The sequence below is a fragment of the Natrix helvetica genome (assembly GCF_964273705.1).
Source record: "Natrix helvetica genome assembly, chromosome: 2".
NCBI classification, from domain to species: Eukaryota; Metazoa; Chordata; class Lepidosauria; order Squamata; family Natricidae; genus Natrix; species Natrix helvetica.
In genome coordinates this window covers 263,309,396-263,322,801 of record NC_138552.1, presented here as the reverse complement: position 1 = coordinate 263,322,801, position 13,406 = coordinate 263,309,396, and the positions used below count along the sequence as shown (strand labels likewise).

The following is a 13,406-nucleotide window of genomic DNA, read 5'->3' as shown; positions in this document are numbered from 1 at the left end:
CTGGTTCAGACCGGTTTGCCCGAACCAGCAATGAAAATTGCGGGTGAGCTCACTCCCCACCCCAGCTCTATGCCATTCTATTTCGGCACGTTTTTGAGGCCGGGCACATATGAGGAAGGTGTGTGTGTGAGCAAAGTGCATGCACAGAAGGGTGAAGCGAACGGGCGTACACGGGGCAAACTGGTGGAAACAAAATGTGAAACCCATTGCTGATATGGGGTGGTTATTTTAATATATTGTCCTGTCATGTTGCACATTGCAGCTTAAATCTAAGAAACCTTTACTGAATAAGGAGTTTTTGAAACTCAATTAAAGTGGCAGATGAATATTTACCACTTCTGTATCTACAGAAATTCACAGGGCTCTGCCTCCCCATCTAGCAATTCAAATCAGAATGACATCATACTTGCTACATGCTTCCTTGGGTCAAATTATTTTATACGTGCTTTTAAAAGTGTGCCTTACTCCGTTAGTTATATTTAAATAGGGAAGTGGGATCCTAATTAGAAGCATGGCAGTCAGTCACCCATTTAAAACTCCTGCAATTTATCCCTCAAGCAGTTATGCTTTTGGGAACATATAGTAATGGAAGTTTTCAGAAACAAACCAGTGGTTTCACTCCACTCTTCCAATCTGGTTTGGAGTTCAGAGCTACTGCTTTTTCTTCAAAATAAATCTGTCACTACAGAGAAGGACTAGGAGTGACATGATAGCAAAATTCCAATATCTCAGGGGCTGCCACAAAGAAGAGGGAGTCAAGCTATTCTCCAAAGCACCTGAAGGCAGGACAAGAAGCAATGGGTGGAAACTAATCAAGGAGAGAAACAACTTAGGAGAAATTTCCTGACAGAACAATTAATCAGTGGAACAACTTGCCTCCAGAAGTTGTGAATGCTCCAACACTGGAGGTTTTAAAGAAAATATTGGATAACCATTTGTCTGAAGTGGTGTAGGGTTTACTGCCTAAGCAGGGGGTTGGACTAGAAGACCTCCAAGGTCCCTTCCAACTCTGTTATTCTGTTCTTCCCAAAAAACCATACTTAACATGACTGCCTTCTTTGCTCCTTCCTGGGAAGCTATAGAGAAGGGGGAGGCACTGGCATAGTCCCTGCCCCAATGCCCAGGACAGCTAGCTGGATCCTGAAACAGTCAGGCTGAGTCAAAATGGTGCAATTAAGCTAAGCCAGAGCCAAAGCTAGACAATCAGTCTTGGTCTGTAGCTCCTGATCACCCTCATGAAAACTCAGAGAAGATGCGAAACAAAAGGACTGTCAGAAAAAAATGCTTAAGCACACCTAGAAGCAAACAAAGTAATAGCCAAAAGCCAACATGGATTTGTCAAAAACAGATCATGCCAGACTAATCTTATTGCATTCTTTGATAATGTGACAAAATTAGTGGACCAGAGGAATGCCGTTGATATAGTTTACTTGGACTTCAGTAAGGCTTTTGATAAGGTAGACCATAACCTACTACTAGATAAAGTAGAAGAATGTGGGTTAGACAGCATCACCACCAGATGGATTGGTAACTGGCTGACCAACCGCACTCAACGTGTAGTTCTCAATGGAACTGCATCTACGTGGAGGGAAGTATGCAGTGGAGTACCCCAAGGCTCTGTTTTAGGCCCAGTACTCTTCAACATCTTCATCAATGATTTGGATGAGGGAATAAATGGGGAACTCATCAAATTTGCAGATGATACCAAGCTGGCAGGAATAGCCAACACTCCAGAAGATAGGCTTAAGATACAGAAGGATCTTGACAAACTTGAACATTGGGCACTATCTAATAAAATGAAATTCAATGGTGAAAAGAGTAAGGTTCTACATTTAGGCAACAAAAACGGAATGCACAGGTACAGTATACCTTACTCAGTAGTAGTAACTGTGAAAGGGATCTTGGAGTCCTATTGGACAACCATTTAAATATGAGCCAGCAGTGTGCAGCAGCTGCCAAAAAAGCCAACACAGTTCTAGGCTGCATCAACAGAGGGATAGAATCAAGATCACGTGAAGTGTTAATACCACTTTATAATGCCTTGGTAAGGCCACACTTGGAATACTGCATTCAGTTCTGGTCGCCACGATGTAAAAAAGATGTGGAGACTCTAGAAAGAGTGCAGAGAAGAGCAACAAAGATGATTAGGGGACTGGAGACTAAAACATATGAAGAACGGTTGCAGGAACTGGGTATGTTTAGCTTAAGAGAAAGAAGGACTAGGGGAGACATGATAGCATTATTCCAATATCTCAGAGGTTGCCACAAAGAAGAGGGAGTCAAACTATTCTCCAAAGCACCTGAGGGTAGAACAAGAAGCAATGGGTGGAAACTAATCAAGGAGAGAAGCAACTTAGAACTGAGGAGAAATTTCCTGACAGTGAGAACAATTAATCAGTGGAACAGCTTGCCTCCAGAAGTTGTGAATGCCCCAACACTGGAAGTCTTTAAGAAGATGTTGGATAGCTATTTGTCTGAAACGGTATAGGGTTTCCTGCCTAGGCAGGGGGTTGGACTAGAAGACCTCCAAGGTCCCTTCCAACTCTACTATTGTATTGTATTGTATTGTATCTAGAGCTGCATCTAAACACGAAGGAAAAAGGAGACTAAACAAGTGCAAGATTTTTCTGTTTTCTCTCCAAGCCCAGTAATCCCTCTGATTACATCTAATACCTGCCAAAACCCATATGGTATGCCCACCCATCTCACAGTGTGATAATGCCACATGGCAAAATCTACCTATTAATATTAATTGTCAGCCAGAGAATCTTTCTGAACTGCTATAGTTTGAGATTGCCTCCAGAAAGCAGAGAACGGTTTAGCAGGGATTTTAGAGTAATTCTCATTCTTTCAGCTTGAGTCTCACATATGTGGAATGTTAAACAACATCCATCTCATTCCCACCACCTTCAGTTTCTTGCAATTCTGTCATTAAATATCCCTATATTTGATGGTTTCCACCTGCTGATTAAAGACTTTACCTTCCCATTTCCGTAAGCACCTAGGTAATGGACAATATGTTCCCTAGCTACCGTAGTTGGTCAGCTTGGCACTGTCCTGGCATATAGGATGTACCCCTTGCGTAAACCATAGGAAGAAATGGCTTAGAAATTGTTGACATGTATCCCCCAAACTCATATCTACAAATACATGTCCCAGTTTTAAATTTAAACTGGAAAAAACCAAGCGACAAACTTCTATTACAGGTAACCCTTATGACCACAATTGGGATCAAAATTTCCATTGCTAAGCAATGTTGTTAGGTGAGCTTTTATTATCTTTTTTTGCCAAGCCTGTAACGAACATCTTTGGAGTTGTTTAAGTGAATCGTGCAGTTGTTAAGCGAATCCAGCTTCACTTACTGACTTTGCTTGTCAGAAGCCACCTGGGAAAGTTGCAAATAGAAACTTGGATGATGCAAGAGTTGTTGTTATGTGCCTGTTGCCAAACCCCTCAAATTTGATCACATGACTGTGGGGAAGCTGTGATGGTCGTAAGTGTGATGATCGATTGTAAATCAATTTTTAAATGCCATTGTAACTTCATATACCAGTAGTTGCTAAATGAATGATTGTAAGTCAAGGACTGTCTGTAGTACATTTAGAGAATTTAATTGGAGTTCAGTAAGACAGTCCCCATACTGCAGGCAGAAGTTCCTGGGTTCATCACCCCTGAAAAGGCTGTTTCTGATATCAAACCTCAACAATATCAAAAGGTAAATTTATCAATTACCTTGTTTAATTTAAGTCCCTTTTTTCTTGTTCCTGACATCTTTTATGGTTAGAAAGAATATGGTACAATACATGTATCTTTGATACAGATAACACTGCTAAAATTATTCTTAAGAATCCTAACTACAATGCTAAAAGCATTTCCATAACAGGTTTTTGGGGGGTTGTTTCCCTCCCATGGCCTTTCACATCTATTTTCCTGGCAGACTGATACAGAAATTTCCATCATTAGGATAGAGCAAAGGAAGGTAATTAGGTTCCTATAACGTCCTTTAACTCTCATCATTTCCACTTTTGAAGATTAAGAACTGTAGCTCCTATATGTAACTATCTTTGGGGAAACCAGACTGCCAAAATCTGCTTAGGCTATCTTACTTGAGGTCCAAGTTGTCTCATTTGATGCCTTCCCTTATGATTGAAGGAAGCACAGAATGCTGACTTTTACTATGAACCATCCACATCTGTGCTATAAGCTATTTTATAATTTTTCTCCCCAGCTATATTACTATCTGCTCTGAAATGCTATGTCTTTGCTCGCTCTCCTATTTCATAATTTTGTTCTGGCCTTTAATCCACATACCTCATGTCCATAAATGTTTCTGTGCATCCAGAGACCATCTTGTAAAAGGAGGGGTACTCAGTATGATGGCATGCAAACCCCCTCCATGAGAGCATGCTCTTAAGCATTTTAGCATAGAGGCTTGAGCTGTAGTGTGGCAGGACTGCAGTGAACAGAGTTTTCAAATTTCTTGTCCTAATTTCTTATGAAGGTATTTTTAATATCAGCTAGTAAAACATTATCAAATCTCACGAATGAAGGTAAATTTACATGTCCCAGGATAATGTTGCAGGATCCAATCTTTACCTTTTACCTTTTACCTTTTATTTCAATCTGATCACATGACCCTGGGATGCTGCAACAGTTGTAATATATGCCTGTTGCCACTGCATATTTTGGAGAGAAAGAAGTTCCCCGATGATGAGTTCCAACATGAGCCCGAATACTTGGAAGAATGAACCTTTGATCCAGAGGTGATATTCAGCTGGTTCTCTCCAGTTCGGGCGAACTGGTAGCAGCAGCTGCCGGAGGCTCCATCTACCCGCTCTGATGTAATGTGGTACATGTGCTCACATTTGTGAACCGGTAGGGAAGGTACCGTAAGTGAATTCCACCGCTGCTTTGATCCCAGTGATTAAATCAGATTGGATCCTGCAACACTATCTCCTTTTCAAATCTCCTTTTCTATAAGATAGCAATAAAAGATTGAAAGATTATTTCAGTTATGAATAAGTAATTAATAGGAAAAAATAGATAAATAATGATAATAAGAAAAGGACCACTTTGGTCTAGTGGATAAGGAACCAGGCTAGAAACAGGAAACTATGAATTCTAGTCCCGCCTTAGACGTGAAAACTTTGGGCCAGTCACACACTCTCAGTCCAAGCCACCTTGTAGAATTGTTGTGGAGAAAATAGATGGAGGAAGGAATATTAGGTATGTACAAAACAATAAAGGCAGGATGTACATTAATAAAATAAAATAAAAATCTAAATGCATGAGATTATTCCAGTGAAATTTAATTTGGAAGATATCTTCACTGATCAGATATTAAGAAAGAAGATTAATTTGGCATATTTTTCCTACATAGTGCTTACATTAAACAGATTTCCTTTCCCTTCTGAGAGACATCTGTTGGTAGTCAGTGACTTTTGCATTTAACTAACAGTCTCCAGATATTTGTGCAAGGTTTGTTCATACTCAATCAGCAGTAGAATCAATTATATAGAGTCAATTATATATACAAAAAGAAAAAAGAAAAAGATTTCCTTGGGTGATTTCAAAATTTTGATTAAGTTTAGACCTGGCTAGGCATGGGATGGGAGACCACTAGGAAATCCCTGCAGAGTACTCTAGACTTGAAGGAAAAAAAATATCCTGGAAAAAGGATCAAATACAAACCATTTCCATTTCATTGCCAACATAATGATAAAAACAAGTCAAACTCACCTTGAAGATGCTTTTACCTCTAAATAATATTTTAATCTAGATTTTTGCTTTTCACAGAGTATATTTATATGTGGGTGATTTGGCAGGATGGAGATTAATAGAGAATAAATAGCTTGCAAAATAAATTCTTTTACAAGTTGCCTTTAAAAGCTTCAAGATAAAACAGTTTAACTCTGAGAAACACAATGAGATCTCATAAATTGACCAATTGTAGCTTCATCATGGAAAGTTCTAGATCATTCTGCTAGAGTTCCCTGAGGATGGGGTCCAGCATGAGTCTTGGAGTCAAGACTCAAAAGACTAAAGCTCTGGTCCCAGAGACTGACCTAGATTGGATCCTGTAAACCCTATCCTCTGACATGTATATTTGCCTTCATTAGTGAGTTCTAAAACAAACTGTGGTGCTAACAACTCTTAACATACTGTCTTGTTTCTCTTGGAAAACTTTCAAATCAGAAGAAAAGATATTTCTGGCTTTAAAATCTGCTTTTTTCAATGCCCCCACCCCCATTCCAATTAAGATGTTGATTCTTGCTCTCCAAAATTTCCTCAAACCAATTGCTTTCCCCTTTCTCCCTTTTCTTCTCCTCTACTCTATCAGTTTGATCAAAATAGCCGTTTCTCTGCATCTGTGTTTGGCTGCTTTTGAGCATTCTTTGTACACAATATGAAAGGGAGGGATAGATAAATGCTAGACTAAATAACTCCAGCTGAAAAACAGTTAAGTGCTGGACAAAATACGCCCGGGGTTACCAAAATACCTTTAGAACAGAAAGCTGCGACATGTTAAAGATGCATCATTTGAGAGTTGGGAAGGGAGAGGAAGGAGTAAAGGGTGAAGAAAGCTCCAGGGATATAATTTAGCCCTCACAACAAGGTCAAGCACATTTAATCCTCCCTGGTAGGTCGAGGAAAGGCCGGACTGACCCAAGCTCTGGCTTCTCCATCTGGCTTTTCCTGAAGCCAGGCACTCTCAACAGGGGAATGTGTATTTCTGACCAACTGCAAACAAACTGAAGTTTGGGGGTTTTCTCTAGCTGTTTGCTAACTTTCTCCCATAGACTCCGGAAGTTATTGTCCACCCCCCCCCACCCCACTTCCCAGAACTGCATAGTATCAAAGTCAGAATCATAAAAGTGCTGTGGTTTCTCAACATTGCAAGGTTTACAATCTTGCTGTTAAACCACTAGCCCTAGTTCTTAAAACAGGCTGCCTGTTAAGCTGTTACATACGTCATCGGCACCCCTATCTCCCCTTGCCACATTTCCCAGTTTTCTCCCCAGTGCTAAAATTCAGTTATACATTCTTCAGAGCAGGAACCTCTCCTCTGAGTCTGCCTACGATACTCGCTGCTTTGGAGGAGGTAAGTTGTTTTGACAACTACAGGGGACAGCTTCACAGATAGGTTTGCATAGCACGCTATAGTATTTTTCAACCTGAGTAACTTTAAGTTGGGTGGACTTCAACTCCCAGAATTCCCCAGCCAGCAGGCCACCAACTTGAGAATTTTTAGGAGAACAGTATGTTAGAAGATACCAATTCCATTCAGTTATTCTACTAACTAAATATTGTGTCTGTTTTGTACTCCAGTAGCAAAAAATTCAACTACAAATTAAATAAGCGTTTTCTTTCCTTTTTGTCAGCTAAAATCTGCTGCCAGATGTAGCTGTCTCATTTTAAGGTATCTTGTCTTCTGTAAAGCACCATGTATGAGAGAGATGCCACAATGCTGTCACATGCATCATGATTTCACTGCACAAAAATGTGAATTCTGTACATCATTCGCATGGTGATATGATGCATTTGACATCCCTCCCTCTCCCTGCATGTTCATCTTTAGTAATACCTAATACAATCAACGAATAGAATTACTTGAGTATCAAGTTCACATACCATTTAGAGAAAACAGTTTTCAGGGAAATAATTTCCACTATTCTTCCACCCCAATCAGTCTATGTAAACCCTAACCCTAACCATTTCATTCTCTCCTTCTAGCCCTTCTTTTTTTTTTTTCTGGGAAACCGAACCTAAAGTTTTCTAAATTGATACTTTTTGGCATGACTTTGTGAATATAACACAGGAGATGGTCACTCAAACCCCAATAGAATGTTTCAGGAGCAAGAGATGAGACCCAGAATAAAGGAAAAACTGCAGCTTTTCTTCCTTAACATTCTTCTGTTGGTTTTGCTATACATTGATTTGACATTTCAGTGATAGCATACAAGGATCGGTGAGGTTACCTTTTGGAACAGGATTTGAGGTTTCAGAGTAGATGCAGAATATGATGATGATGTTCGTCCATTGTGTTCGAAGACATCTAGCAGGTTGTGGGCTGTCCATGATGTGTCCGCAGGTGGCTGGTAAGGCCTATATGGGCACGAAATGTTCTGTCACATGTCGGGCAGACATGTGTGGGCACCATTGTTGCAGCATTTGCAGCTCTGGCTTTGCAGAGTGCTCGCTTCTCTTGTGCTATGGTTGTTCTTCTGTCTTCAGATGTCCGGCAGCCTTGGTGGATCGACATGCGCCATGTTGATCGATCCTGAGCCAGGGTTTCCCAGGAGGTGGTGTCAATATCCAAGGACTTGAAGGAAGCTTTCAATATGTCTTTGTATCACTTCCTTTGTCCCCAGTGCGATCGCTTTCCTTGAGACAGCTCACCATAGAGGAACTATTTGGGAATGAAATGGTCTGGCATCCTTGCAACATGGCCTGCCCAGTGTGCCTGGGTTTTCATCAGCAGGGTGTGAACAGATGGCAGGCCTGCTCTGGAGAGGACTTCTGTCTCTGGCACCTTGTCCATGAGCTGTAGCTCGGACCTGCACACAGGCGACTCAGGTCTAATGGTCATCTTCTTGCTGACCAAAGCAACAGCTGAATTGGGCGTCTGAGTGACTGAGCAGCACTCTTTAGAACCACACTGCTCACCTCCATAGTAAGAGGAAGGGGTTAGAAAATGTGCCCTAAACATTGTTGCTTCATAGAACCCTGGCCATGTACAAGAGTATATCATGTACTAGTGTGTGACAGCAGCTTGCAAAAACATTAGTTGGTGCTAGGCACTGGGGTTTATAGCATCTTCCCATAAAATAAAATCTATGAGTTGACCCTTAAGAATGCACTGTATTTTGTAAAAATGTAATGAACAGAAACCCATGTCGCAGTTTGCTGACAGGAGCTTTTCCACCAATTTGTTCCCCCCAAAATGAGAACAAATGATAAAGCTAAACCTTGCTGAGCATTTTATCCCATCGTCTTAAGATCTCTCTCTTTCTTGCTAAGTAAAGCAGAGATTCTTTAAAAATAATTGTCAGGACAGGATAAATATGCAGGGTGATGGCGTGTGAGTGAGTAATTTTTGTCTCATGCAAATTACTGACAATCTCTCTTTCTATTTGTTGTAAGAACCTGCTTTATTAGAAACTGAACAAAGAGGTTAAGAAAAGCAGGCCTAGAATTTTCCCAATCTCTTTTTCCACACCAAAATATTTATCTTATTGATAAAAGCCACTGCGGGGGATTTATTAATTATTTATTTACTTCACAAAATGCATTCACTTTCTTTTACCCCTAAGGAGGAAATTCTACATTGAGTCAACGCTGTTTTGTTTCTATTCTGCACGAAGAGAGGGCACATTATCATTTCATACTGACAGAGGTTAGAGGAATTAAAACCCTTGGCTTTTCTTGCTTGGAGCACATTATTCTCCAGAATCCTCCAGAAATCTTATAGCCTGGCCCCTCAATGTCCAGCTTTCCAATGTTTATTAAGTTTTAAATATAAACACACATATTAAAAGAAACATACATCTAGTATTTAACCTACTAATCAATATGAAATAACTAGAATAGCAAATATTTGCATCAGTTAATTGGCTAGATTTATCAACTGAAATCTCTCCTAATCAGGCATATGTTAAATAAACATTTAAGCAGGTTTAAAAAAAATAAAACAAGTATAAAATCATTTGGTGCTATTGTAGCAGAAACATTATATTTCATGCAAGTCTCTACTGTGATGTCTAAACTTTTGCAGGTATCACCTGAAGCCAATAAAAATGTTTTCCTCTTCTTCAAACTTTATCTAAATGAAAACTCATGCGGACTAACACGTTAGTCTGTCACTCATAAAACAAAATCATTTCCAGAATTCTTCACTCATATGACTAATATATAAGGATAAATGCAGACATTGGTTTGACTATTTTTATTGTTTATATGTATTGACCAATGTAAGAACAATAGACAAATTTGTTGGGCTTCCTTTCCTACAAATACAGGAATTTTCCTTGGTTCAAATATTTTTCTCGCCTGTGAATGGACAATTAAAGCATTAAATCATTTTCCTGTGGGGTGGGATGATTGCTAAACATATTTTACTGGCTTAAAATACTTTGGTGAGAGCTTGGTATTTAATTATTAATGGTTCATTAAAACGAAATGGTATATTTATTTATTATGCCACCCTGTAAAGCATCCTCCATAGTATTTAAGCAATTTCATTAGGGCTGTAAGATACGATAAAAAAAGTCAAGGTGACAACTGTGTTAGTGCATCTGAACTTCCATCTGTTTGTTTGTGCTAAATTTCCCATGAATAAGTTTAAGGCTCTGAACACTATAGTTTTTAAACCTTCCTCCTCAAATGCTGAAAATGTTGGGTGCACCCACCTTGGTGAAGTTATGATATCCCCCTGGGACCACATTGTACAGTCTCAGGAGACCAAAAAAATTAGTATGTTGAACTAGCTGTCCAGCCCTAGCAAAAAAAGGAGAGAGAAAAGGAGTGGGCTTAGATCCCTCTGTTAGTATGTACTCCACGAATGTGACCATGGAATGAAATATAAAAGCCTCCTCCAGTCTATTCAACATTGCCTTCCTCAGTTATATCTAAGCATAGTGGTGAGTGGTTGACCTACAGTATGCGGCCACAGAGGTGTTATAAAAGTTGCCACCAGCTGTAATTTTTTAAATGGGGAAATTACTAAACACACAGGAGTAATTGGACGCTTAAGTTTTTGTCTGGTTTGTGTACATTTTACAAGTAGAGCTAAACAGCAATGGCCAGATGAGCTCAAAAAATTAGTTATTTCATTTTATAGAATCTTCCCCCCCCCCCCTATTTTTTCCCTAAAATCATGAATATACTATTTCTGTAAATGGAGCTGTTGCTATAAGCTCTCCACAGCAATAGTTTATAGGTGTTAGCACCAGGAGAATAAATAGCTGGTTTTTTTTATTTCAACAGCTGAGGAAGGCCCATCCAGGCTAGAATAGGTTGGTAGATTACCCATTTTTCTCCCTTACCACAAGTCCAAGAAAGAGACTAATCTAATTTTTTGAGCTTTAATCATTAAATATTTTACTTATGAAGAAAGATGTAAAATATTTCTTTTGCAAGAAATCTGGAGAAAATTGGGGAAGTAAAAAAAAAATCACAAGAGATAAATGTGAGCAAATTCAGTTATGAGTATTTGAAGGATAAAGAATTTGGGTGGAAGCCAAAGACTGCAGATAACTGCTAAATCTGGAGAAATATTTGAAGGAATAAATATTTGTTAGACTTAAAAAAGAAAGAAAGAAATGAATTTATTCTTGAGATTTGTGCCCCACCAGAAACTCAAAACAAGACAGACAGACAGACAGACAGACAGACAGAGACAGACAGACAGACAGACAGACAGACAGACAGACAGACAGACAGACAGACAGACATACATACATACATACATATATATATATATATATATATATATATATATATATATGATATAGATATATATGATATAGATATAGATAGATAAGATAGATGATAGATAGATATAAACACACACACACACACACACTTTCTGCTTCCACTTCTATCCACGTTCCAATCAAAAACCTTGTGCTTAGAACAGGGATGGCGAACCTATGGCACGTGTGCCACAGGTGGTACGCAGAGCCATTTATCAGGGTACATGAGGCATTGCCCTGTCAGCTGGCCAGCCTTTTTTAAAGCCAAAAACAGCCTCCCCCACCCTGCCTGGAGGCCCTCCGGAGGCTTCAGGAGCTTCTCTGAAGCCTCCGGAGCGCAAAAAACTGGCCCTTCAGTCAAACCAAAAGTTCAGGAACAGACCTCCTGTTTGTTTGTAGGGCTGGTTTAAGCCCTCCGGAGCCAATGGAACAGCTTGCCTCCAGAAGTTGTGAAAGCCCCAACACTGGAAGTCTTTAAGAAGATGTTGGATAGCCATCTGTCTGAAATGGTATAGGGTTTCCTGCCTAGGCAGGGGGTTGGACTAGAAGACCTCCAGGGTCCCTTCCAACTCTGCTATTGTATTGTACTGTATTACCTTCAGGCTTCCCTGAAGGCTCCAGAGGACAAAAAACAACCCAACGGACAAACTGGAAGTCACCTGAAGGTCCCTGAAGGCTCCAGAGGACTAAAAACGGTCCTACGAGCAAACCGGAAGTAACTTCTGGCTTGCTTGTTGGGTCGTTTTTCGTCCTCCGGAGCCTTCAGGGAAGCCTCCTGAAAGTCCCTGAAGGCTCCGGAGGGCTTAAAGCAGGGGTGTCCAAACTTGGGAACTTTAAGACTTGTGGACTTCAACTCCCAGAATTCCCCAGCCAGCATGTCTTAAAGTTCTCAAGTTTGGACACCCCTGGCTTAAAGGCTCTGGAGATCTTACAAACTTCTGGTTTGCCCATAGGGCTGGTTGTTTGCATCCCGAGGCTTCAGGGAAGCTCCTGAAGCCTCGGGGGGGGTGGGGGGTGGGGGAGCTGTTTTCAGCCTCCCGAGGCTCCTATAAAGCCTCTGGAGCTTGGGGAGGGTGAAAAAAGCATGCAAAAATGTGGGGAGCACCTGTCATGCACGCAGGGGTGCGTGTGTCTCACATTGCATTATGGGTGTGGCACGCCCGCACATAACCCGCTCTGCGCTCCCTCCACTTATGGCATGCGAGCCAGAAAAGGTTTGCCATCGCTAGCTTAGAATTAAGAGACATGAACTCAAACTTGCCCCATGGACTTCCACAGCTGAGGGTGAATTTAAATTTTGGTTTTCCCAGTTCTTCTCCTACATCTTAACTACTACACGTTATACGTGAGGGGGAGATGAAGACAATAAAAGATATGTCTGAAGAGAAAGTGTAGAAGTCTGCCACCACAGCATTATCAAGACCTATGGGCCTCTTTTGCCCCCTGGGGGAAAGCCTTAATTAACGATATCCGACACCTCACCTTTGAAGGCAAAGGTATCTAAGGGCCCCAGGCCCTCCAGCTGGATCTCCATCTGGAAGCCAATCTAGTTGGATATTATGAAAAAGCCTAAGGTTCAGGACGGCTGCTGTAGTGTGTATATCTTCTCTCCTGACATGTTCTTAGTAGCCAAAGAAAAAGATTCTCATCTTGTTCTCAAATTACCACTGATGGTAATACGTTGATTCAGATGGCAGAATGTTAAAAAGAAAGCCTTCCTCTCATATGTAAAGATGTACCTTTGTTACATTTTCACAAACTAAGAGGTACAGTTCTTGAATTAGAACAAAAAGTGAAAAAAGCTTAACGATATACAAAACATGACATGCTTTTATTATAATATGGCTTGTAGGCCTTCCACAGGCATAGAAAAATTCAGACAATTTATTGATTAAAGAAGGATTGTTGAATTTTCTCTTAAAATATTACATT

The 13,406-nt window shown here is 40.3% G+C and overlaps 1 long non-coding RNA gene across 3 annotated transcripts in view; it reads right to left on the bottom strand.

Moving 5' to 3' along the window:
- Nucleotides 1–13,406, bottom strand: part of LOC309386690 — a 48,170-nt gene that overhangs the window by 17,008 nt on the left and 17,756 nt on the right. The window contains exon 1 of one of the 3 annotated variants that reach the window (XR_014174470.1): nucleotides 4,312–4,465. The exons of the other annotated variants lie outside the window; for them this stretch is intronic. This is a non-coding gene — a long non-coding RNA (uncharacterized lncRNA). Of the gene's footprint in view, nucleotides 1–4,311; nucleotides 4,466–13,406 lie in introns of those variants that run through there. 3 annotated transcript variants of the gene reach the window in all.